Below are 26866 nucleotides of genomic sequence, written 5' to 3'. Positions count from 1 at the left end.
ATCTTAGTGAAGTCTAAGTTATTTTAATTTTAAAATGGGGTTTTGTTGGATGGATTAATGTATTTTATGACACGGGTAAGAAAATAAGGTCAATTTTTTGTTTCATCCCGAAATTGCCATGTGGCCCAATGAGAAACTGTCACGTCACTAAATTGAATGCCAGCAAATTCTATAGTTAGACACGGGGCAATTTTGTTAATATAATTAACGTCATGTGCTTTTTTAGACGGATAGATGGATGGAAGGTATCTGTAAGCCATTTAACGAACGATAGGGGTATATATATTTATTATAAAATATAATTCAATATTAGTTATTCTTTAAGATTTACATTGTCATTATCAATTTTTAGGAGGTATATAGAGCCAACCTTTTCATCCCAAAATTCTAGAAGACCAAAAGATTCAATTTTTAATTTGTGTTATTTTATAAATCTTTAGATATATTTTGTGCTTTATTTTTAGTAGTAGGTAACAATAAATTTTCATAAATTGTCCCAACATTAATTCCTTTAAAATCACAATAAAGGCATCTAAAAAATTATCATGTTCACGAACATTTCTTTAATTTATATTTTATAATTTTATGTAACTCAAATAAATTGTTTAATAGTATTTATGTAATTTTTAAAAAATTATGTATTCATTGATATGGGTACATGCGCAAAGCGCGTACCTTAAGACTACTGTATATGAAAATCGTATGCATATGTTTTTCATTATTTTGGTATAAACACTAGGTAAAATAGTATAAGCTTCTCACTCATACTATTTAGAGGAATTTCCATAAATCACTATAGTTTAGAACCTAGTAACTGTTGTTTGCCAAATTACCATTTGTAGCTATTTTTCAATTGTTACTAACTTGTATCACTTGTATTCAAATGCACAACGAATACAACTTGTATCAATTGTATTCGTTCGTGCAACGAATACAATAAGGATCAACTGTATTCGGGACGCAATTGTATTCATTCGTGCAACGAATACAACATGTATCAACTGAAACCAAGGTAAAATACAAGGGTGTATACAAAGGATACAATTTGTATCGACTGTATTTGTCACAACCCAAAATCCAACTAGTCGTGATGGCACCTAACCCAACCCGTTAGGTAAGCCAATTACCAACTATCCAATTCCGATGAAATTAACGAGGCAATTAATTAAAAGAAAATATCCGAAACCAATACTTTTTCTCAAGAACTGGTAGTACAAATCATGAACTTCTAAGAATAAAGTTTACAAAGATGCAATAAATACATCATTTGTTTGAGAAGTACATAAACAGAGTTTTATGAATCTAAGGCTACCATGAACAAGAGGCAGCTACAACCGAAACGCAGATACATCTTCAAATCCAGCTTCCATCGAACACAGCAACATCAGCAGCCAACATCTGCTTGCAAGGTGCAGAAGTGTAGTATCAGTACAACCGACCCCATGTACTGAGTAAGTAACAAGCCTAACCTTAGGTTGAAAGGAGTGACGAGCTTTTACCAAGGTCAGGTCCAAAACCAATAGTCCACAATAATATCCAGAAAACAACTCTCATAACAATAGAATTGAGGCAGCACAATGAATAACTCAATAATAAAGTGCTCAGTTCGTTCACATTTCCAGAAAAATAAATATTTTTCTTTTCAAATATAATAGTAAAACTCAATTCTTTTCACTAAAATCACCAAAATATGAGTAAGTCTAAAAATTGTGATTTTCCCAAAATCCTTTCAATAATAAATGGGATGTTTCATTTTCTTTCCAAATAACCCGTATAAAACAATTGCATCACTATGCCCATCTGTCAACATGTGTGAGAAATCATGAATGATGTGATATTGTACATCATGAGGAAAAATCCATCTCTATGCTTGTATGTCATGTGTGCATGTCAATGCGATGCAACTCAGTGATAAAATCATATGCATACTCTCAGAGTATCATTTCACTCAGTTCTCCCAATCACTCAGTCCTCCCAGTCACTCAGTCCTCACAGTCACTCATGCCTCACAATCACTCAATCCTCCCAAATCACTCGGCACTCGCACTCAGTAGGTACCTGCGGGGGTGTGTACAGACTCCGGAGGGGCTCCTTCAGCCCAAGCGCTATATCAAGCCAATCATGGCATAAATCAATAAACATGCTGCGGCGTGCAGCCCGATCCATAAATATCCTCACAATTAGGCCCTCGGCCTCACTCAGTCATCAATCTCTCCTGTCTCTCGGGCTCTCAGAAATCATAACAAGCAGCCCAACAATAATGATATGATACATCAACAATAAACAAGAGAGGCTGAGGTATGATATGAAATGAATAAACACGACTTAGTGAAAAATTACAATTTGAACATATTATTCAACCACAAAAATGACCCCAATGGGTACCAACAATAACAACATATGCCTAAGCATGATTTTTAATTCGAGTCTCAGCTCAATTTTCTCTAACACGTAGAGAATGTACGGATATCAACAGATTATTCAACTATACAGTCCCATGGAATTTGACCAAGTCACAATTCCTACGGTGCACGCTCACACGCCCGTCACCTAACATGTGCGTCACCTCCAAACAATTCACATAATACGTATATTCAGGGTTCATACCCTCAGCTCCAAGATTAGAAGAGTTACTTACCTCGAACAAGCCGAATCTAATGTCGAGCAAGCTAAACAATGCTTCCAAAAATTCTATTCTGCGCGTAACAACTTCCGAACGACTCGAATCTAGTCACAATTAATTTGATTCAGTCAACCCAAATTATAGGAATTTATTCTAATCAAAATACTAATATTTCTACAAATATCCGAATTTACACTCAAAAATCGCCCATGGGATCCACATCTCGGAACCCGATAAAAGTTACAAAATATTAACGCCCATCCAACCATGAGTCCAACCATATAAATTTTACCAAATTCCGACATCAACTCGACCCTCAAATCTTCAATTAAAATCATTGAAGATTTTTACCATTTTCAACCCAATCTTTACCCATTTGAACTCAATAATCTTTCCATAAACCTTATTGATATGTATAAATAATACTATTATACCCAAGAATCATACTCTTAATCACCCATCTTTACCCAAATTAGAAATTGAAGACTAAGGGTTAGAACCTTACCTCTTGGGTGAAGATCTTGTGATATTTCCTTGTTGGATTTCAAAGCTTGAACAAGATCTTGATGAACAAAGCACTTGAGCTTCTTTCTCTCTCTAGAACACTCTCCCTTCTCTCTAAAAATGTCAGATTTTTGCTCCAGAATGAGTCCCAAAGCCTATTTATCAAAATGAGGTCGGATTATAAAAATAAAAAAATTAACCCTCCGAAAGCAGGTCTGCGGTCGCATAATGGACCGCAGAATGGGTATGTGGGTCGCAAAATGGTCGCAAAAATTGGTGCCCAGAACTGGGTTGTTCTGATCCATTCTGCGACCAGTTTGCGGTCGCATAACCACTTCTGCGATCGCAGAATCTCATTTTTCCAGCCTTTGGTAATTTGGTCATAACTTCTTGTAGAAAAGTCCAAATGACGAACGGTTTGAAGCGTTAAAATCTAGACTCAAAGATCTTTCATTTGTTAGGTAATACACTATATAATACTTCGTATCAAGATAGTTATGCTCATTTGAAGTTAGGTCTTGTGCGAACTTACTTGACTTTAGTCTATTATAAAATTTCCAACTTCTACATTCGATGCCGAAACCTATCGAATCAAGTCCGATTGATCTCAAATTTTGCACACAAGTAATAAATGACATAACGGACCTATTTCAATTTCCAGAATCGGATTCCGACCCCAATATCAAAAAGTCAACCCCCCCGTCAAACTTTTCAAAAATTCAACTTTCACCATTTCAAGACTAATTCTACTACGGACCTCCAAATAATTTTTCGAACACGCTCCTAAGTCCAAAATCACCATACGGAGCTATTGGAATCATCAAAACTCCATTCCGGGGTCGTTTACACATAAGTCAATATCCGATTACTATTTTAACTTAAGTTTTCAATTATGAGACTAAGTGTCTCGTTTCACTCCGAAATCCTTTCGGACCCGAACCAACTAACCCGATTAGTCATAAATCAACTGTAAGGCGTAAATTGAGTAGTAAATAGAGGAACGGGGTTTTGATACTTAAAATGACCGGTCGGGTCGTTACATTCTCCCCCACTAAAATATAAGTTCATCCTCGAACGTGCCAAGAGTTGTTCTTAACCTTCAAATCTCTATTCCACCTTACCACGCACATACCCGGGGGTTATCTCACGTCACCCTATTCTATATAGGCCTGACCACACAACATAACTGAAAATCATTAATTTAACCTTAGCCCAAAAACCATTGAGCCAAATTTCTAACATCCAAAATTCTTTTCAAGACCCAAATCTCACATCTACACACTGTATAAGCTTGAACAAGCTGTATCCATCCATAACCATAATCCCTAATATAATCACATAACATACTACACAACTCGCATACTCGTAGCACCATTTCTGATTACAGTAACTACTCAAAACCAACCAAGTACTAGTATAAAACCCTGCATTCAACAGAACCTCATTCTGAAACCTTCGTACACTGCCAATAATGAAAGAAACAATCAAAAACTCATAACCACTCATCAGATAAACTAGCCATGGAGCTCTCTCGCCCCAACCAGAACTATAATCCTCTCCTAAGCCGACTTTCAATATTATCCTCCCTAATATACCATAATCAAGCCTGATAGTACCCATTCTAGGTCCAATGACCTTATGTTATTAAACACAACTATCCCACAGACACGCCACATCAATATAACTCAAGCCACAACTGCGCAATCTGTGTACCCAAATATGGAAAATATCTCAAGGAAGAGAACCGTATTGCAAGTTCAACAAGCATCACCACAACCGCAATGTTACAACCAACTCCTCAAATTTCGTGAAGAGGATGACCGTAGGTGCATGTGCACAATTGTAGAGGAAGGAAATTAATAGATCAGATAAATTATTATAGAAATAGAATTCCCACACACGACACGGACAACTCACGTGCCAAAAATATGAATCGACTGGCATGGTCACAAGCCTCCAGTCCCAGCACATCATACATGAGCAATTAAACAAGTACACTTATATATGATAATGAAATAAGACTCTCATGCTCCTGGACTGGTATAAATAGCACGCTATAGTGTAAGCACGTGCAAAGTCTGCTATCACACTTCAAATCGGAAATAACGCAGAATTAGTAACTATCCCATTTATTTAGGGAATCATCTTCTTTGTAACCTCAAGTATAGCCCAGATAGTTCTCAACAAAAGTACGAATACGGGAAACGTTATGACTTTACGCTTAACAGTCAACTTTAGGCATATAATAGCCTAAGCATTCTTCCGAGTATGAATACTTGCTCTAATGACCGCAAATGGGATCAAACCCCACATATATGCGCACTCATAGCGCATAGCTATCACAAATAATTAACGTAACTAGTGTCTCCATCGAGTTTTAAATAAAATAGTCACCTTAAATAGGTCGCAACTCCGAAACAATATACTTCTGAGAACTCCCAGTCTCCAAATTCATCGAACACATAAATCATCATAACTGATCCCAACTCCAACACTAAAATGACTAACACATCTTCCATTCACGATAATCCCATGAGGAATACTTTCATAATTCTTCTGTGCCATATAGCAATAATTTGAATAGCAGCAGTCTATCAACCAGGTGAGTACAGCAATACCGATAAACATCCGTAAGTCAAAACACAACGCGCCTTCTGAAATGTGCACTCTTACCAGGAATTACCGAGCAGTTATAACATTCATCGAAATATTTAAAACCGACCATGCTGTTCAACATTCGTTACCTTCTCTTCAAGACTGAACAATCACCTTGTACATGTAAATCCTAATCCCGCACACCACACCACATCTATTATGCCATCATGTGACAAGCACAAGAATCACATTATCAACTCTGAGTCACCAGCAAATTACATACCTGGTTAGTTAGAAAACTTCCTCTTGCTTCCTTCTAGGAGGAAATCACAATACACAACACGTTTCCCACACTAGTAGAAAATATCCGGTTCAAACCATGGTAGAAACCATCAAGAACACTTTGAAATCCATTTGCACATAACCAAGTTATTAGAACTAAATTTCTCTAACTCGACCAAACCACGTAGGTCACCAAAACCCTAGGGTATTGCCACGAAACACTCGTAAGGCCTCATCATAAGACATCTTAACTTAGAACCACACCGCCCTAAGGCTCATAAGCCGTTGTATTCCTTCTTAAGCACCATATAAGTACCACCACCAAGACACCCACTCTGAAGAGACCTCATGTGAACTTAAAATTATTCTTTTACTTTTCTTATACTGAAGTGTAGAATCCATAGTCATACAGAATTACCGCGAGTCCCGATACCATCAAACGCAAATCTCAGATTCTATCCATACACAAGTCAGAAAAAGTTTTCAATTGCTATATATAAATCTCGGACCCATTAGAACCTTCTTAGGAGTCACCCACTAGGCTCAAAATTGAATTGCACCGCCTAAACGGGCCAAACGACACATGCCCCATTAGCACAACATCACTCAAAGAAATAACCATGCCTTAACACCACTGGCCAAATTCATATCCCATGCGCACTACATTCTTCGCATTTACAACTTAATCATTCCATGATTTTTCATATTTTCGTAAGTGCATTATATCCCGTATTCAGGAAATTTCCTTGCTCGAGTCATCCTCGATCTCAGCCTCTGTAGTCATAACTGCTCTACAAGTATGTCTCGGACCAAAACTTAATTTAACCTATAACCATGAAATCGAATTGTCAATAGTAGGCTCCCCCACTTGGCTCAAAACCATAGATCAAGACATTCAGTAATTCACAATACCCATATTCAATTACTGCCATAACACCATAGTGAGATTTAACTAAATTCTTCCTAAGCTCCTGCATCACAACCTATATGGTACCTCAAATCGTCTACTAAGCTCGTCTTCATTCTCGTGACGGTCAGGTCAACTTTCTTGACCAATTCAAATTCAAATCCCAATACATCTGCCTTACTGGTAGAAAAGAAGATTCTCCACACAACATTATAAAGACCCCACCTCTGTAGTTTATTTCGCAGGTGATATACTGCATGTTTAGCCTCAAACTGGCATCTTTCTATACCCTATTTACTGCCACAACTCCTACGTAATCACTTAACCTTCATGAGTTTGAACTCATCAACAAGAAACAAAAATTTAATTTGTTCCACAATTACACCACGTAAAAGATGCTTCAACACATTCATAACTCGAGACTCTATGTCAAATCTAGCCAGAAGTCAAATACCCAATAGTCCCTTTTTACATCCCTCTTTCCCGTCACTTTCAAAACATCTGAATACATCACGCGATCACAATAAAATCATCATATGGTCACCCAGATCGAGCTACGAATTCCACTCATAGGGACACTACCAGACATATGAGTCCAATTGTACAAGTTCACACAACTGAAACTACCGAGCCTAAGCTGTGATCTAACCATGGCCTCAAGTCCTCCAGACTGGCCCATCACCAAAACACAGAATACACATCTCACATATCATCCCTGAAATCACAAGTCGGCGATACACAGCTGATACCGAGCGCTCATGTGCGCATACAAATGCGTGGGAGGAATTCAAAGAGTTATACTTCAAACTGAATCAATTCCGCACGATAAAGAAAGAAAGATGGGAAATTATCCTTGTAGCCATGTTCAGCCTCTCGAAGATAGGTATGGACGTCATCATACCGATCCGCAAGACTCTACTAGACACTTGCTCATGATTTGTAGAACCTATGAACCTAGTGCTCTGATACCACCTTGTCACGACCCAAAATCCAACTAGTCGTGATGGCACCTAACTCAACCCGTTAGGTAAGCCAATTACCAACTATCTGATTCCAATGAAATTAATGAGGCAATTAATTAAAAGAAAATATCAAAAACTAATACTTTTCACCAAGAACTGGTAGTACAAATCATGAGCTTCTAAGAATAGAGTTTACAAAGTTGGTATGAAATAAATACATCATCTGTTTGAGAAGTACATAAACAGAGTTTTATGAATCTAAGGCTACCATGAACAAGAGGCAGCTACAACCGGAACGTAGATACATCTTCAAATCCAGCTTCCATCGAACACAGCAACATCAGCAGCCAACATCTGCACGTAAGGTACAGAAGTGCAGTATCAGTACAACCGACCCCATGTACTAAATAAGTAACAAACCTAACCTTAGGTTGAAAGCAGTGGCGAGCTTTTACCAAGGTCGGGTCCAAAACCAATAGTCCACAACAATATCCAGAAAACAAATCTCATAACAACAGAATTGAGGCAGCACAATGAATAACTCAATAATAAAGTGCTCAGTTCGTTCACAGTTTCGGAAAAATAAACATTTTTCTTTTCAAATATAATAGTAAAACTCAATTCTTTTCACTAAAATCACCAAAATATGAGTAAGTCTAAAAATTGTGATTTTCCCAAAATCCTTTCAATAATAAATGGGATGTTTCATTTTCTTTCCAAATAACCCATATAAAACAATTGCATCACTATGCCCATCTGTCAACATGTGTGAGAAATCATGAATGATGTGATATTGTACAGCATGAGGAAAATCCATCTTTATGTCTGTATTTCATGTGTGCATGTCAATGCGATGCAACTGAGTGATAAAATCATATGCATACTCTCAGAGTATCATTTCACTCAGTTCTCCCAATCACTCAGTCCTCACAGTCACTCAGTCCTCACAATCACTCATGCCTCACAGTCACTCAATCCTCTCAAATCACTCGGCACTCGCGGTCGGCACTAGCACTCAGTAGGTACCTACGGGGGTGTGTACAGACTCCGGAGGGGCTCCTTCAGCCCAAGCGCTATATCAAGCCAATCATGGCATAAATCAATAAATATGTTGCGGTATGCAACCCGATCCATAAATATCCTCACAATTAAGCCCTCGGCCTCACTCAGTCATCAACCTCTCCAGTCTCTCGGTCTCTCAGAAATCACGATAAGCAGCCCAACAATAATGATATGATGCATCAACAATAAATAAGAGAGACTGAGGTATGATATGAAATGAATAAACATGACTGGGTGAAAAATTACAATTTGAACATATTATTCAACCACAAAAATGACCCCAATGGGTACCAACAATAACAAGATATGCCTAAGCATGATTTTTAATACGAGTCTCAGCTCAATTTTCTCTAACACGTAGAGAATGTACGGATATCAACAGATTATTCAACTATACAGTCCCATGGAATTTGACCAAGTCACAATTTCTACGGTGCATGCCCGCATGCCCACACGCCCGTCACCTAACATGTGTGTCACCTCCAAACAATTCACATAATACGTATATTCAGGGTTCATACCCTCAGCTCCAAGATTAGAAGAGTTACTTACCTCGAACAAGCTGAATCCAATGTCGAGCAATCTAAACAATGCTTCCAGATATTCCATTCTGCGCATAACTACTTCCGAACGGCTCGAATCTAGTCACAATTAATTTGATTCAGTCAACCCAAATTATAGGAATTTATTCTATATCAAAATACTAATCTTTCTACAAAAATTCGAATTTACACTCAAATATCGCCCAAGGGGCCCACGTCTCGGAACCCGACGAAAGTTACAAAATAATAACGCCCATCCAACCATGAGTCCAACCATATAAATTTTACCAAGTTCCGACATCAACTGGACCCTCAAATCTTCAATTAAAATCATTGAAGATTTTTACCATTTTCTACCCAATCTTTACCCATTTGAACTCAATAATCTTTCCATAAACTTTATTAACATGTATAAATAATACTATTACACCCAAAAAGCATACTCTTAATCACCCATCTTTACCCAAACTTGAAATTGAAGACTAGGGGTTAGAACCTTACCTCTTGGGTGAAGATCTTGTGATATTTCCTTGTTGGATTTCAAAGCTTGAACAAGATCTTGATGAACAAAGCACTTGAGCTTCTTCCTCTCTCTCGAACACTCTCCCTTATCTCTAAAAATGTTATATTTTTGCTCCAAAATGAGTCCCAAAGCCTATTTATCAAAATGGGGTCGGGTTATAAAAATAAATAAACTAACCCTCCGAAAGCAGGTCTGCGATTGCATAATGGACCGCATAATGGGTATGTGGGTCGCAAAAATTGGTGTCCAGAACTGGGTTATTCTGATCCATTCTGCGACCAGTTTGTGGTCGCATAACCACTTCTGCGATCGCATAATGGTCGCAGAATCTCATTTTCCAGCATTTGGTAATTTGGTCATAACTTCTTGTAGGAAAGTCCAAATGACGAACGGTTTGAAGAATTAGAATCTAGACTCAAAGATCTTTCATTTGTTAGGTAATACACTATATAATACTTCGTATCATGATATTTATGCTCATTTGAAGTTAGGTCTTATGCGAACTCACTTGACTTTAGTCTATTATGAAATTTCCAACTTTTACATTCGATGCCGAAACCTATATAATCAAGTCCGATTGACCTCAAATTTTGCACACAAGTCATAAATGACATAACAGACCTATTTCAATTTCCGGAATCGGATTCCGACCCCAATATCAAAAAGTCAACCCCCGGTCAAACTTTCCAAAAATTTAACTTTCGTCATTTAAAGCCTAATTCTACTACGGACCTCTAAATAATTTTCCGAACACACTCCTAAGTCCAAAATCACCATACGGAGCTATTGGAATCATCAAAACTCTATTCTGGGGCCGTTTACACATAAGTCGACATCCGGTCACTATTTTAACTTAAGTTTTCAATTATGAGACTAAGTGTCTCATTTCACTCCGAAATCCTTCCGGATCCGAACCAACTAACCCGTTAAGTCATAAATAAACTGTAAGGCATAAATTGAACAGTAAATGGGGAAACATGGCTGTGATACTTAAAATGACCGGTCGGGTCATTACAGTATTCGTTCGCGCAAACAAATACAACTAAGACGAAATACAAAAATACAGAAAAATAAAAGGCTATTGTAGAGAGTCGAACTCAGGACTTCCGCTAACTAAATCGGTGCTCTAACCAACTAAGCTACGAGAGCTTGTTTCTCTTTTGTTTCAGTTAAAATTAATTTGGTGAACATGCACTAAAAGCTAGTAATGGTTGTAGATAGCGATGATATTGACCGGCCATGATAGTTGTGATGTGGTGATGGTTAGCAATGGTGGCTGATGGTGATAATTGGTTGAGATGGTTGGTGCTGGTAGTGCTAACTTTTCATTGTTAAGCCTCAAATAGTTACAAAGTTAAATGGGTATACATGATAAATGTATATGAAAGACGTATGCATATCTTTTTCATTATTTTGGTGTAAACACTAGGTAAAATAGTATAAGCTTCCCGCTTATACTATTTAGAGGAATTTTCATAAATCACTATAGTTTAGAGCCTAGTCTCTAAGACTAGGTAAGCTGATTTTCATTACATTTCGAAGCCATTTTTTTTAATATGAATTGAATAGGTAATCAAAATCAACAGTGGGACAAATATGAATATAACAACCTCCCAAGACTGGTAGTACTGAATCACGAACTCTAACTGAATACATGAAATGATCTCAAGGATCGAATACTCAATACCGTTTGATTAATAATTAACAGTACAATAAAATGAAAAGACTTCAAGGGATTGCGACGACCAAGCAGCTCTACCTTGAATCCTTGCGATCACACTTTAACTCTGTCTGAGTCCGATAGCTCCAATACCTCGCTCTGCACAAAAATGTGCAGAAGTATAGTATGAGTACACCACGGTCAGTACCCAGTAAGCATCAAGACTAACCTCAGTGGAGTAGAGACGAGGTACAATCAAGACACTCACTAGTCTAATAGCCTATGCAATACGATATACAAAATAATAGGAAACAAATAACAATAAGTGCAACAAGAACACCATTAATAACGTTCAACAATTTATAAATATAAGTACACCATATTAAATCAAGTATTTCAAATAAATATCTTTCACATATAATTCTTCCGAATAAATCCCTTTCAAATATAATTCCTTCAAATAAATATCCTTCAAGATATAATTCCTTCAAATAAATATACTTCCTTTAATTAAATCTCTCTCAAATATAATTTCTTCAAATAAATACCTTTCGAATGTAATTTTTTCAAATAAACCTTTTTGAATAAAATCCTTCCAAATAAACATTTTGAATATAATTCTTTCAATTAAAAAGTCACCATGTGACACTTAATTTCATAATCATACAACTACGGTGTCTCAGCCCATTCTCATATTTTTTATAAACACGGGTCTCAGTCCACTTTTATATTTTCACGGCACTTCGTGCCTATAATTAAATCATCATATTTTCCCGACATCTCGTGTCCTCATTTCATATCACAACTGCACGGATAATTCACATGTCAATATCATCATTATTTACTCACGACACCTCGTGCCCACATTTCATATCATAATCCGCCTAGCAATGGCTACAGACCCCAATTTCAACATAAATCAAACTATTACCAATTTACCAACAACAAGACCAATTGCACAAGATATAAAAATAAACACAATGAAAATCACAACATCACATAAAAATTTCCAACGCAACAACCCCACATCATCACATATCATCCCTGATAATAGCCACCCTTATCTCTCATATAGCCACCCTTATCACTCCTATAATAGCCTCCCTTATCCCTCCGCCCTGATAATATCAATAGCCACATTTATCGCTCTTATAGCCACCCTTATCGCTCCGCCCAGACAATACCCCAACACACATAACAACAGTGAAATGCCTCCTGTATGCCCACATAATATCAACAGTGAGATGTCATCTTTATATCCTCAAAATGATAACTCAATTAACACAACAATTTACACGGAATATTATCACGACAACGTAACAAAAATCAACTCATATCACAATTTGCACAATGGCCACAACCAATTCCAAGGATATAACAAAATCAATTAATTTCACAACAAATAGCCAAAGGCTCCACACAATGTATATAAAACCTCAAAAATAATCAACAGAGATAGAAAAATAATCAACATAGGGCACACCTTCATTAATCCAAATTTTGATAATTATATTAACACTTCTTCTTAAGCTTGCTTAATTAATTATTTGCATAGGAAAAATTCATAATGAAATCAAATTCCAAGAAATATCAAACCATCAAACTCACGGAAATAACATAACTATACAAGTAATAATTACATCGAATTGTCATATAAAAACAAGTTCAATAATTATGATTTGAGGCTTGACAATTAGATGATTAAATATATACCAACAATTATCCAACTTACTACACAATACGCCCAAGACTTTAAATCAATAAATATTGCACATATAAGCCTGAGTACGTACTCGACACCTCGCGTACACGGCATTTCACATTTCACAAATGGCACATAAGACTCGATGCCTAAGGGGTAATTCCCCAACTTGAGGTTAAGCAAGACACTTACCTTTTTGAAGTTAGACCGATATTCCAAAATAGCCCTCTTTCTTGAATTGACCTCAGGACAGCTCAAATCTATCCAAATTAATTGTATAACTTCATTAAAATTCATCGGAAATAATTCTGGATAATAAAACGTCGACTAAAAAATTTATTCAACAAAGTCAACAAAAGTCAACGTGGGGCCCACCTATTGGAAGCCGACATAATTTTTACGAATTTCGAACACCCATTCCGATACGAGTTCAACCATACCGATTTTATCAAATTCCGATAATAACTCGATCTTCAAATCTTAAATTTTCGTTTTTGGAAGATTTTGCAAAAATCTTGATTTTTCTTCCATAAATTCATGGATTCATGATGTAAATGAGTATGAAATCATGAAATATAATCAATATAGGATAAGGAACACTTACCCCAATGTTTTCCCGTGAAAATCGCCCAAGAACCGTGCTCCAAAAATCTAAAATGAAATGAAGGAAATGACCATTTTTGGTCCTTAAGTTTCTTCCCATCCGTCACTAAAAGTCCATTTTCCGTCACTAAAAGTCCACACCAAAATTTGCTTGCACCAGCCTTCATTCAATCGATCATAACTTTATGTACAAATGTCTGAATAATAATAATAAATGGTTTAACTTTCTGGAAACTGGAATCAAAAGACTACAACTTTCATGTTTTGATAATTTTTTGATTCCTTATGAATTGCGAGATATAAGCTTCCAAAGTCGGCTCCACGCATCAGAAATTTCTGGTGAAACTGCTCTACAAGTATTCATTCAATACATCATAACTTTCTGTACAAATATCCAAATAATGAATGGTTTAACTTTCTGGAAACTATATTCAAAGGGCTACAATTTTGACATTTAAAACTTTTTTAGATTACTTATAGATATCGAGATATAAACTTCCAAAGCTGGCTCCACACACCAGAAATTTCTCGCGAACAGCTCTGCAACTGAAATTTCCAGCAACACTCTTTGTCCAAAATCCATTCCGTTTACCTTCCGAAATCCACCCAAGGCCCTCGGGACCTTAACCAATTATACCAACATGTCCCAAAATACAATACGAATTTAGTCGAGCCTTCAAACCACATCAAACAACATCGAAACGACGAATCGCACCTCAAATCAAAATCTATGAACTTTGAACTTTCAAATTCTATATCTTGTGCCGAAACACATCACATCAATTCGGAATGACTTCACATTTTGCACACAAGTCATAAATGACATAATGTACCTATTCTAATTTCCAAAATCGGATTCCGACCTCGATATCAAAAAGTCAACCCCCCTGTCAAACTTCCCAAAAATTTAACTTTCGGCATTTCAAGCCTAATTCCACTACGGGCCTCCAAATAATTTTTCGGACACGCTCCTAAGTCCAAAATCACCATACGAAGCTATTGACATCATCAAAATTCCATTCCATAGTCGTTTGCTCAAAAGTCAACTCTCTGGTCAACTCTTTCCATTTAAGCTTCTAATTAAGGATTGTTTCTTTTAATTAATTCTGAATCTTCCGAAAAAATCAAACTCGACCACACCCGCAGGTCATAATACTTATTACGAAGTTGCTCGAGACCTTAAATTGCTGAACGGGGCATTAATTCTTAAAACGACAAGTTAGATCATTACATTCTCCACCTCTTAAACAAACGTTCGTCCTCGAACGTGCTAAGAATTATTCTGAGGTTACCAAATTGATGATTTTACTTTTATACATATACTTATGGTTGATCCCACGTTACTGTATTTGATATAAGCCCGACAATATCATCTCAATTGATATTATTTCTTTAATTTACACTTATAAGCCTTAAAACCAATTTCTTACACTCCAAACATTTTCAGAAGGCCTCATTTTCACATCAACGCACGGTATTAGTCTCAACTGGCTATAGTCACTCGTGTCTACACACACATCAACTTTCTTGATAGTGTTGAAGTATTTCAAAATTTTTTTGGGGTGTTACAGTTTGCCCCGCTTAGGATCATTCGCCCTCAAACACATAACGTAATTTATCTCATTCGCCCTCAAATACATAACATAACTTATCTCTTCTTTTGCACGTCTCAATCCTCCAAATTTTTACTAACTCCCAAATTTTTCAGAAATTTCGGCAGAGTCTTCCCTGTAAATGGGTCTATCCATATGCCAGAGTAACACCAAAATAACTTCTAACAATACATCTACAACCCAACAAAGCACCACAATGTATATATCAATAACACTAATCTCAGCATTATAAGCACTGCATTATCATAATGATATCAGTACATGAAGCACATCATATGTATGCCCATCACCACATCTCTGGTCCTAATAGTTGTTCATAATCGATTAAAACATCGCCGATTTGTAATGACCCGACCGGTCATTTTGAGAATTTAAGTCCCATCTGTCGGCATAAGGCCCTGAGCAGCTTCGTATTATGTGCCATGACTTGCGTGCGTGGTTGAATTCAATTATCGGGTGATTCGAAGTGAATTGGGACACTTAGTCCCTAAATGAGAGCTTAAGTCTTACAATTTGGACCGTAGTCGGCACTGTGTAAAAATGGATCTGGAATAGAATTTCGTCGACTCTATTAGCTCCGTTGAGTGATTTTGAGCTTAGGAGCACGTCCGGAATGTGTTTTGGAGGTCTGTAGTAGATTTAGGCTTGAATTGGAGAAAGTTAGATTTTCGGCAATTTTAGCCAATAGTGGAAATTTTGATATCGAGCTCGGAATGGATTTTCGAAAGTGGTTGTAGGTTCGTAGTGTCATTTGTGACCTGTGTGCAAAATTTGAGGTCATTCGGACGTGGTTTGATAGGTTTCGGCATCGGTTGTAGGAATTTGAAGTTTCAAGTTCTTTAAGTTTGAATTGGAAGGTGATTCTTGATTTTAGTGTTAGTTAATGTGATTTGAGGGCTCGACTAAGTTCGTATGGTGTTTTTGTATTGGTTGGTATGTTTGGTTGAGGTCCCGAGGGGCTCGGGTGAGTTTCGAGTGCTTAACGGATCAAAAGTTGGATTTGTGTTGCTGCTGAAGTCTTCAGGCATCTGTCATTTTCGCACCTGTGGTAGAGAGACCGCAGGTGCATGATCGCACGAGCGGCGAGACGAGCGCAGATGAAGATTTGGGATGTGTGGTCAGAGGTCGCAGGTGCGAAGGGAAATGTCGCATATGCGATGCCCGCAGATGCGCCAAAGACACACAGGCACGGAGGAGATCGCAGAAGCGGACAATAGTCCGCAGGCACGCACTCGCAGGTGCGGCCCTTTTTCCGCAGAAGCGGACCCAACCCTCTTAAGTCGTTTCCGCACCAACAAAGGAAATTTCACAGGTGCGGCATCGCAGGTGCAACCCAAGGTCCGCAGATGCGGAATAACTGGGCAGAAAAGGGGCAGATTCGAGGGTTTGTAGTTCACTTCACAAATTTGATTGAGAGCTTAGTAGAAGGCGGAATTTGGAGAGATTTTTGGAGAAAGTTTTTGGGTAATGATTCTTAACTCCCTTATGGTTATATTCCCCTAATCTATGCTAGAAATCATCGTTTAAATTCGGATTTGGGGTGAAAATTTGAGAAAAGTTCTTAGGCCAAATTTTAGGGTTTTGATCGAGATTTTGGTATCGGATTTTAGTAAATTTGATATGGTTAGACTCGTGAGTGAATGAGCTTTTGGATTTTATGACTTTGACTCGATTCTGAGAAGTAGGCCCCACGGGCAATTTTGAGTTAATTTCAGAATTTTCATTAAAATGTTGATTTCGTTAATTAGATGAGTCCATTATTGTTGTAATTCTGATATGTAATTGCTTTTGGCTAGATTTGGGCCATTCAGAGCTGGATATTCGTGTAAAGGGCATTCTTACGGATTGATCGAGCTTTACTCGAGGTAAGTATCTTGCCTAACCTTATGTGGGGGACTTTCCCTTAGGATTTGAGTCTTCTATGTTGATTGTAGTCCGTGTACACGAGGTGACGAGTGCGTGCACAGAATTATTTGTGGAAAGTTGGCCTTTTTGGATTCTTAGGTCCTTGTATTCATTGAATATGCAGTTGTTCTTATTACGATTATATATCAAAATTTCTAAATTCACACCTACCTGCTTAATTAGAATCAATTGCTTCATGATTCACTATTATTGTTACTTGATTCATATGTGCCTTAATTGAAAATTGTTATCTCTTTTATAGCCATGCTATCTTTTCATAACTGCTTATCTTTATTTGGAATTAATATTATTTTATCCTATAATTGTTCAGTCTTAATTGAGGTTATGATTATTTTTCCGCTGCTTATCCTTAATTGAATTGTCGAATATCCTTCGTAATTTCCTCAACCTTAAAAGAAGTTTAGATATCCTATATCTTAGTCGACTTATTTTATTTGGAATTATTTGATTTGTGTTAGCTTCCCTGTTATTGAAGTGTATATTGTGGGATCATTGCTACACATTAGTTTTCCCTTTTGTTGAGCTGTTCTCTTTACGCCTAGCAATTTTACTGTGGTTATTCCTTGTGAATTGGTTCTACCGCTTCTTTGTGAATTAAAGTTCTTGAGTTGATTTACTTGTCGTACTTTGTATTATTGTCATTGTTGCTGTTGTACTTGTTGTGGTGATGCACGAGGTTTCTGTCGTGCGGTTGTTATTATTGTGATGCATGAAGTTTTTTCCGTGTGGTTGTTATTACGGGGTTGCATGAGGTTTCTGTCGTGCTATTGTTACCATTGATATTTGCACATGCGGTGTGACAAGGCGGGATATGTATATATATATATATATATATATATATATATATATATATATATATATATATATATATATATATATATATATATATATGTGTGCGAGACAAGGTGGGAACATTATTATGCACGTGTGGCGAGACAAGGCGGGAATTTATGTTACTATTGCACACGTGGCGAGACAAGGTGGGTTGAGAGACAATATTCTACGTGTTGTCCGTTCTTTTTCCTTATGCTTATTTGCTGATATGGACTATGGTAGGACACTTGCACAAGCATACACATAGTTAAGCACTCTTATCGGATAAGAGGTGTTCTTGATATTGTTGAGCATAGATGCTCACCCTTGTTTACTTGCCTTCTATATGAGATTGGCTCTATTGGCACGTGAGTTGTCAATGCGGTTATGAGGTGTTATGAGGGCACAAAATGCCAAGTGTTAGGGTTCAGGTATTGAGACCCGTGAACTGTGATTTGTCCGAGGTTCGGTACCTCGTGGAGTTATTGACTAAGACTTGATGTAAAAGCGGTTGTAGTTGCTGAGTTATTACTTGTCCTTGCTGTATTTGTGATTCCGGATTTAGGTTGTGTGCCATTCACTTTTCTATGTCATTTTTATGGTATTCCGCTGATACTTGTTGTTTCCTTTCTTATTGCCATTACGGTATTGTGAGCCATATTGCATAGTCTTTATGTAGACATCATATTTCTGTTGTTCATATATTTATACATGTTCAGTTTATTAGACCAGTGGGTGTCTTGACTGTTCCTCGTCACTACTCCATCGAGGTTAGTCTTGATACTTACTAGGCACCGCTGTGGTGTGCTCATTCTACACTTCTGCACATTTTTTTGTGCAGATCCAGGTATTTTGTTCGTTAGTAGCCGTGCTGGTCATTGCTATGGAGACTCAAGGTAAACTTGCTGATGCGTTCGCAGGCTTCGCAGTCACCTTCAAGTTTTTGTTTTGCACAGTTTATTCTTATTTGTGGACAGCTGTATTTAGAAGTTTTCTAGCAAACACCCTGTAGAGCTTATGACTTATACTACCGGTTTAGGAAATTGTAAATTTTAAGAGATTCTATTTCAAATTGTTAGATGCTATTTAAATAATGTTGTTGTTTTAATAAATGTTAGGCTTACCTAGTCCCTAAGACTAGGTGCCATCACGATACCCAAACAGAGGGAAAATTTGGGTCGTGACAGTTGGTAACAGAGCTCTAGGTTCATATGTGCTACGAGTAATAAGCGAGTTTAGTAGCGTTTTGCGGATCGGTACAAAGACGTTTGTACCTATCTTCGAGAGGCTACAGAACTATTAGGACAATCTCACTTCTTTCATTCCTATCGTGCAAGCTTATTGATCTCGGAGTTTGAACTTTTATCATTCTATTCTCTCACAGATGGTGAGGACACGAGCTACAATTATAGAAGACGTCACTCCCGGAGCAAGTATCGCTAGAGGCAGAGGCAGAGGCCAACGAGGAGTAAGTGTCGCAGCCAGAGCACCTACCAGAGTAGCAGTTGAGGATCCGCCAGTAGTTCTAGTTAGGGAGCAGGTACCAGAGGCGCCTGTTATTACCCCCGAACTTCAGGAGACCTTAGCACAGTTCCTGAGTATGTTTCGTACATGCCATCAGGCGGGGTTGATTCTGGTTGCACCAGCTACTTCACAGACCGGGGGAGGAACCCAGACTCCCGCAGCCCACACCCCAAAAGCAGGGAGTTCATGTTGGTCAGGTTCCAGGTGTCATGGCGACACAGCCTGTGGTTCCAGTTTAGCCCGTGGTCAGGGCAACAACATCTGAGGAAGAGTAGCTTAGACTTGCAAGGTTCAAGAAATATGACCCTCCTACATTCAGTGGTTTGGCTTCAGAGAGTGCACAAGGTTTTTTGGAAGAGTGTCACAACATTCTCCGTATTATGGGTATTGTGGAGACGAGCGGGGTTGCTTTTACTACGTTCCAGCTCAGTGGAGCGACTTATAAGTGGTGGCGAGTATATGAGTTGGGTAGCCCAGCCGAGTTAGCTTCACTTACATGGGTTCAGTTTTCAGAGATGTTCCTGAGAGAGTTTGTACCTTAGTCCCTTCGAGACGCATTGTGCGTGGAGTTTGAGTAGCTGCGCCAGGGCACTATGTCAATGTCAGAGTATGCCGTGAGATTCAGTGATTTGGCCAGGCATGCGCCTGCTTTGGTCGCCACAGTTAGAGAGCGTGTCCGCAGATTCATTGAGGGACTGAGGCATGATATTTGGTTTAGCATGGCTCGGGAGTTAGAGTCAGATATTTCGTTTCAGCATGTGGTAGGGATCGCTCGCCGTGTAGAGGACATGTGGGATCAGGAGAGAGAGGACATGCGGGGCCATGAGAGAGAGTACATGCGAGATCAGGAGAGAGAGGACAGGGAGGTGATGAGGCATCCTAGACCGGAGAGATCTACTGGTCCTTATTTGGAGGCAGGGTACGACATGGTAGAGGTTTTGTGGGTCAGCTAGTTCAATTTGCACTTCAGGCTTCGCACAGTGTTTCAGGTGCTCATGGGTCTCAGAGTACCCGTACCGCACAGTTCCCACAGCCACGTCAGCAGAGAGGTTTCTTCGAGTGTGGAGATACCAGCCACAGGGTGAGAGATTATCCTAGACTCCGGACAGGTGTGTCACAACGGAGTATTCAGGCGAGTAGAGGGCGCCCAAGAGGGGAAGGCCCGACCCGTTGATATGTTTTATATAGTAGGATTGAGTCCACTACACTAGATGATGTCATACATGTATGCTTTTGATTTGTTACAAAGGGGCACTATTCGTATTTTGATTCGGTTCTACTTATCAGGGCGAGTTCCCATATTTGTTGTCCCACCTATGGGTGAGTTCATGACTTAGTATTATGTTTAGGTGTTTACCCCTATTGGGATACTCTATGAGTGGTAACCCGTGTCTATCATTTGTTTATATTCATTATCGAAAGTTTCGAGACTAGAAGTGAATTCATGTTGTCCATTATGGCAGGTTTGATGTGATTCCTGAGTAAATTGGTTACGATTTGTGATTTGATACTCTACAGGGGTGAGGGTTTAGTAAGTGTTGTGATTTTATTGGCAGAATTAAATTAGTGAAAGATTTCCATTGGTATGCTGTGTATTCAACTTGTGATTCAGAGTTGAGGGTGAGACCCTCGCGATTCCATGTGATTTGATATGTTTGAACCGGGCTGAGTACCGCGGTGGAAGTTATATCAGGATGGGACCCTTGTGATTGTTCATATTCTTTAATTCTTTCCTTGTTATATTGTTTTGTAGGTTAGTATTGATAGAGAGTTGTGCATGTCGGGCTTGTTTGGTAATTTTCTTATGTGTTTCTCTTTTCATATTCAGTCAATTTCGTTTGGTGCTTCTTGAGTTTTAGCTTGCGGGGTGTGTGCCCGGTGGTGTTAGTTGTGACTTGTTGATTCAGGTGTATAGTTAAGAGATCTTCGTGTTTCTTGCATCGTTGTCAGTGTTGTGAAGGTTTAAACATGGTTCTAATGGATATGGGGCTAATTACCGGTGATGGTTTTGATTGCGGGCAACTATATGATCAGAAATGTTGTTATGGGCCTATATGTGGTGCGTCCTGTTGTGTGGTCGTACCTTGTGGATGTAGGCATGAGTTGTTACAGCTGGTTGAGACTGATACCGGTTATGGATTTAGAATCGGGTCTTTTGAAGATAAATGAAAGGTGAGGATTTTGACTCTAAAGCTTATCGGTGTTGGCAGAAAAGATAAATTACAGTTGAGATGGTGTCGTCAGGCTTATGTAGAATGGGGTGACATGGGGTCACCCACGGGTGTATGTTGGGTATGTACTTTCACTGATTTCAAGACTTCGAGGCGATGCTTAGCACGTTCGAGGACGAACGTTTGTTTAAGAGGGGAAGGATGTAACGACCCGGCCGGTCGTTTTGAGAATTTAAGTCCCATCCGGTGGTATAAGGCCCTAATCAGCTTCGTATTATGTGCCTTGACTTGCATGGGTGATTGAATTCAATTATCGGGTGATTCGAAGTGAATTGGGACACTTAGTCCCTAAATAAGAGCTTAAGTCTTAGAATTTGAACCGTAGTCAGAACTATATGAAGACGGATCCGGAATGGAATTTCGTCGACTCTGTTAGCTCCGTTGAGTGATTTTGAGCTTAGGAGCGCATCCGGAATGTATTTTGGAGGTCTGTAGTAGATTTAGGCTTGAATTGGCAAAAGTTAGATTTTCGGCGATTCCGGCCGATAGTGGAAATTTTGATATCGAGCTCAGAATGGATTTCCAAAAGTGGTTGTAGGTTCGTAGTGTCATTTGTGACATGTGTGCAAAATTTGAGGTCATTCGGACGTGATTTGATAGGTTTCGGCATCGGTTGTAGGAATTTGAAGTTTCAAGTTCTTTAAGTTTGAATTGGAAGGTGATTCGTGATTTTAGCGTTAGTTGTTGTGATTTGAGGGCTCGACTAAGTTCGTATGGTGTTTTAGGATTGGTTGGTATGTTTGGTTGAAGTCCCGGGGGCTCAGGTGAGTTTCGAGTGCTTAACGGATCAAAAGTTGGATTTGTGTTGCTGCTGAAGTCTTCAGGCATCTGTCATTTTCGCACCTGCGGTGGAGAGACCGCAGGTGCATGATCTCACATGCGGAGAGGCGAGTGCAAAAGCGGATTTGGGATGTGTGGTCAAGGGTCACAGGTGCGAAGGGAAATGTTGCATCTGCGATGCCCGCAGATGCGCTAAAGGACACGCAGGCGTGGAGGAGGTCGCAGAAGCAGACAATAGTCCGCAGGCGCGCACTCGTAGGTGCGGCCCTTTTTCCGCAGAAGCGAACCCAACCCTCTTAAGTCGTTTCTGCATCTGCGAAGGAAATTCCGTAGGTGCGGCGTCGCAGGTGCGACCCAAGGTCACAAATTTGATTGAGAGCTCGGTAGAAGGCGGAATTTGGAGAGATTTTTGGAGGAAGTTTTTGGGTAATGATTCTTAACTCATTTATGGTTATATTTCACTAATCTATGCTCGAATTCACCGTTTAAATTCGGATTTGGGGTGAAAATTTGAGAAAAGTTCTTAGGCCGAATTTTGGGGTTTTGATCGAGATTTTGGTGTCGGATTTTAGTAAATTTGATATGGTTAGACTCGTGAGTGAATGAGCTTTCGTATTTTATGACTTTGACTTGATTCTGAGAAGTAGGCCCCACGGGCAATTTTGAGTTAATTTCAGAATTTTCATTAAAATGTTGATTTCGTTAATTAGATGAGTCTATTATTGTTGTAATTATGATATGTAATTGCTTTTGGCTAGATTTGGGCCATTCAGAGCCGGATATTCGTGTAAAGGGCATTCTTACGGATTGATCGAGCTTTACTCGAGGTAAGTATCTTACCTAACCTTGTATGGGGGACTTTCCCTTAGGATTTGAGTCTTCTATGTTGATTGTAGTCCGTGTACACGAGGTGACGAGTGCGTGCACAGAATTATTTGTGGAAAGTTGGCCTTTTTGGGTTCTTAGGTCCTTGTATTCATTGAATATGCAGTTGTTCCTGTTACGATTATATATCAAAATTTCTAGATTCACACCTACCTGTTTAATTAGAATCAATTGCTTCATGATCCATTATTATTGTTACTTGATTCATATGTGCCTTAATTGAAAATTGTTATCTCTTTTATAGCCATGCTATCTTTTCATAACTGCTTATCTTTATTTGGAATAAATATTATTTCATCCTATAATTGTTCAGTCTTAATTGAGGTTATGATTACTTTTCCGCTGCTTATCCTTAATTGAATTGTCGAATATCCTTCGTAATTTTCTCAACCTTAAAAGAAGTTTGGATATCCTAAATTTTAGTCGACTTGTTTTATTTGGAATTATTTGATTTGTGTTAGCTTCCCTGTTGTTGAAGTGTATATTGTGGGATCGTTGCTACACATTAGTTTTCCCTTTTGTTGAGCTGTTCTCTTTACGCCTAGTATTTTTACTGTGGTTATTCCTTGTGAATTGTTTCTACCGCTTCTTTGTGAATTAAAGTTCTTGAGTTGATTTACTTGTCGTACTTTGTATTATTGTCATTGTTGCTATTGTACTTGTTGTGGTGATGCACGAGGTTTCTGACGTGCTATTGTTACCATTGATATTTGCACATGCGGTGTGACAAGGCGGGATATATATATATGGGGAGGTTGCGCATGTGGCAAGATAAGGTGGGAACATAATTATGCACGTGTGGCGAGACAAGGCGGGCATTTATGTTACTATTACACACGTGGCGAGACGAGGTGGGTTGTGTCAGGGATTGATTTGTGATGATTTGTGGCCTGGGGGCATTCTTGTTGTTGATATTTGTGTAGTGGTATATGTACCTGTGTGAGCTTATCTTGTGAAAGTTGTGATACAATATTCTACGTGATGTCCGTTCTTTTTCCTTATGCTTATTTGCTGATATGGACTATGGTTGGATACTTGCACAAGCATACACGTAGTTAAGCACTCTTATCGGATGTTCTTGATATTGTTGAGCATAGATGCTCACCCTTATTTACTTGCCTTCTATGTGAGATATGCTCTATTGGCACGTGAGTCGTCAGTGCGGTTATGAGGTGTTATGAGGGCACAAAATGCCAAGTGTTAGGGTTTAGGTATTGAGACCCGTGAGCTGTGATTTGTCCGAGGTTCGGTACCTCGTGGAGTTGTTGACTAAGACCTGATGTAAAAGCAGTTGTAGTTGCTGAGTTATTACTTGTCCTTGCTGTATTTGTGATCCCGGATTTAGGTTGTGTGCCATTCACTTTTCTATGTCATTTTTATGGTATTTCGCTGATACTTGTTATTTCCTTTCTTATTGTCATTACGGTATTGTGAGCCATATTGCATAGTCTTTATGTAGACATCATATTTCTGATGTTCATATACTTATGTTTGTTCAGTTTATTAGACCAGTGAGTGTCTTGACTGTTCCTCGTCACTACTCCACCGAGGTTAGTCTTGATACTTACTGGGCACCGCTGTGGTGTGCTCATTTTACACTTCTGCACATTTTTTTGTGCAGATCCAGGTATTTTGTTCGTTAGTAGCCGTGCTGGTCATTGCTGTGGAGACTCAAGGTAAACCTGCTGCTGCGTTCGCAGGCTTCGGAGTCACCTTCAAGTTTTCGTTTTGCACTATTTATTCTTATTTCTGGAAAGCTGTATTTAAAAGTTTTCTAGCAAACACTCTGTAGAGCTTATGACTTGTACTATCGATTTTGGGAATTATAAATTTTAAGAGATTTCTATTTTAAATTGTTAGATGCTATTTAAATAATGTTGTTATTTCAATAAATGTTAGGCTTACCTAGTCCCTAAGACTAGGTGCCATCACGATACCCAAACGGAGGGAAAATTTGGGTCGTGACACGATTAACCTCATATTAACCAAAACCTCGTTTCGAATTTTTCACAACACTGATACCAAAATGTGAGGCATGAAAACCTCATAACTATTTACCCGACTTAACGAGTCACATTTAACGACACCTGGGCACTCATCTCGTAGGCTAAAACTCAATAACTACGGCACAATTATGTATAAAAACACATAAAAGAATTATCACATAAGCCTATCAGGCATAACTCCCCATTAGTACTTTAGTACAAATTAAACTTCACAAAGGGAGAATTTAAACTCATAAATATTTCACCACAAGGACCTCGTCCTTATATAACTTCCACTATGGCTTGTAGCCTGATTTAAATATTTCACATCATATAAAAATGCGAGGATCTCGTCCTCAACTCCGAATCACAAGTATTTTGCACATTGTGCCAACTGAAATTTCAATTTCCTTTCTTTTTTCTTTTCAATAAATTTCGTAAATATTTTTCATAACACATAATGAACCATCATATCGGTAGGGCATATAATTCATAAAATTGGAATCAATTATTCCGAAACACATCAAACCCACTATAGTGAATAATAAAAATTACCTTTGGACTTATAGCCCTCAATGGTGCCCAAAAATAAAATGGTAGACACGGGCTAACATCATCAAACCTCCCAACATAATATATATGTAGTTCACAAAATTACGATGTTCACCCATAAGCGGAGCATAATAAGAGGACTCGCCTCAATATTTAGAGCCGAATCAAATTAAGGAAAAATATCCTTTTATAACAAATCAGGATCATACATGTAACGACACCATCTGGTGTATCGGCCTCATCCAAATCATAGCGATTATATCAATGGGTCGGGCCTCCACCTCTTAGGCGCCCTCTAGCCGTCTGTCCTCCACCCCTAACTGGTTGTGCACGTGGGGTAGTAGCTGCACTGGGGCCCATAGTATGAGTGTTCTGATAAAATCCACTCCTCCCAAGTCCGGGACAATCTCTCATAATGTGCCTAGTGTCACCACACTCATAACAGCCCCTCTGAGGTCGCAACTGCTCGTACTGAGTCTGTGCCGGATAATTGGAATAACCACTGTAAAAATTTTATGTCGGTGGTGCACTATAAGAACTTATTGGGGCACCTCGAGTAATCTGATGTGCGGATTGAGCTGGCCGACTGTTC

Source organism: Nicotiana tabacum, chromosome 24 (assembly GCF_000715075.1).
Source record: "Nicotiana tabacum cultivar K326 chromosome 24, ASM71507v2, whole genome shotgun sequence".
In the NCBI taxonomy this organism is placed as follows: Eukaryota; Viridiplantae; Streptophyta; class Magnoliopsida; order Solanales; family Solanaceae; genus Nicotiana; species Nicotiana tabacum.
The sequence above is the reverse complement of the archived record's forward strand: the minus strand, read 5'-3'. Positions refer to the sequence as shown.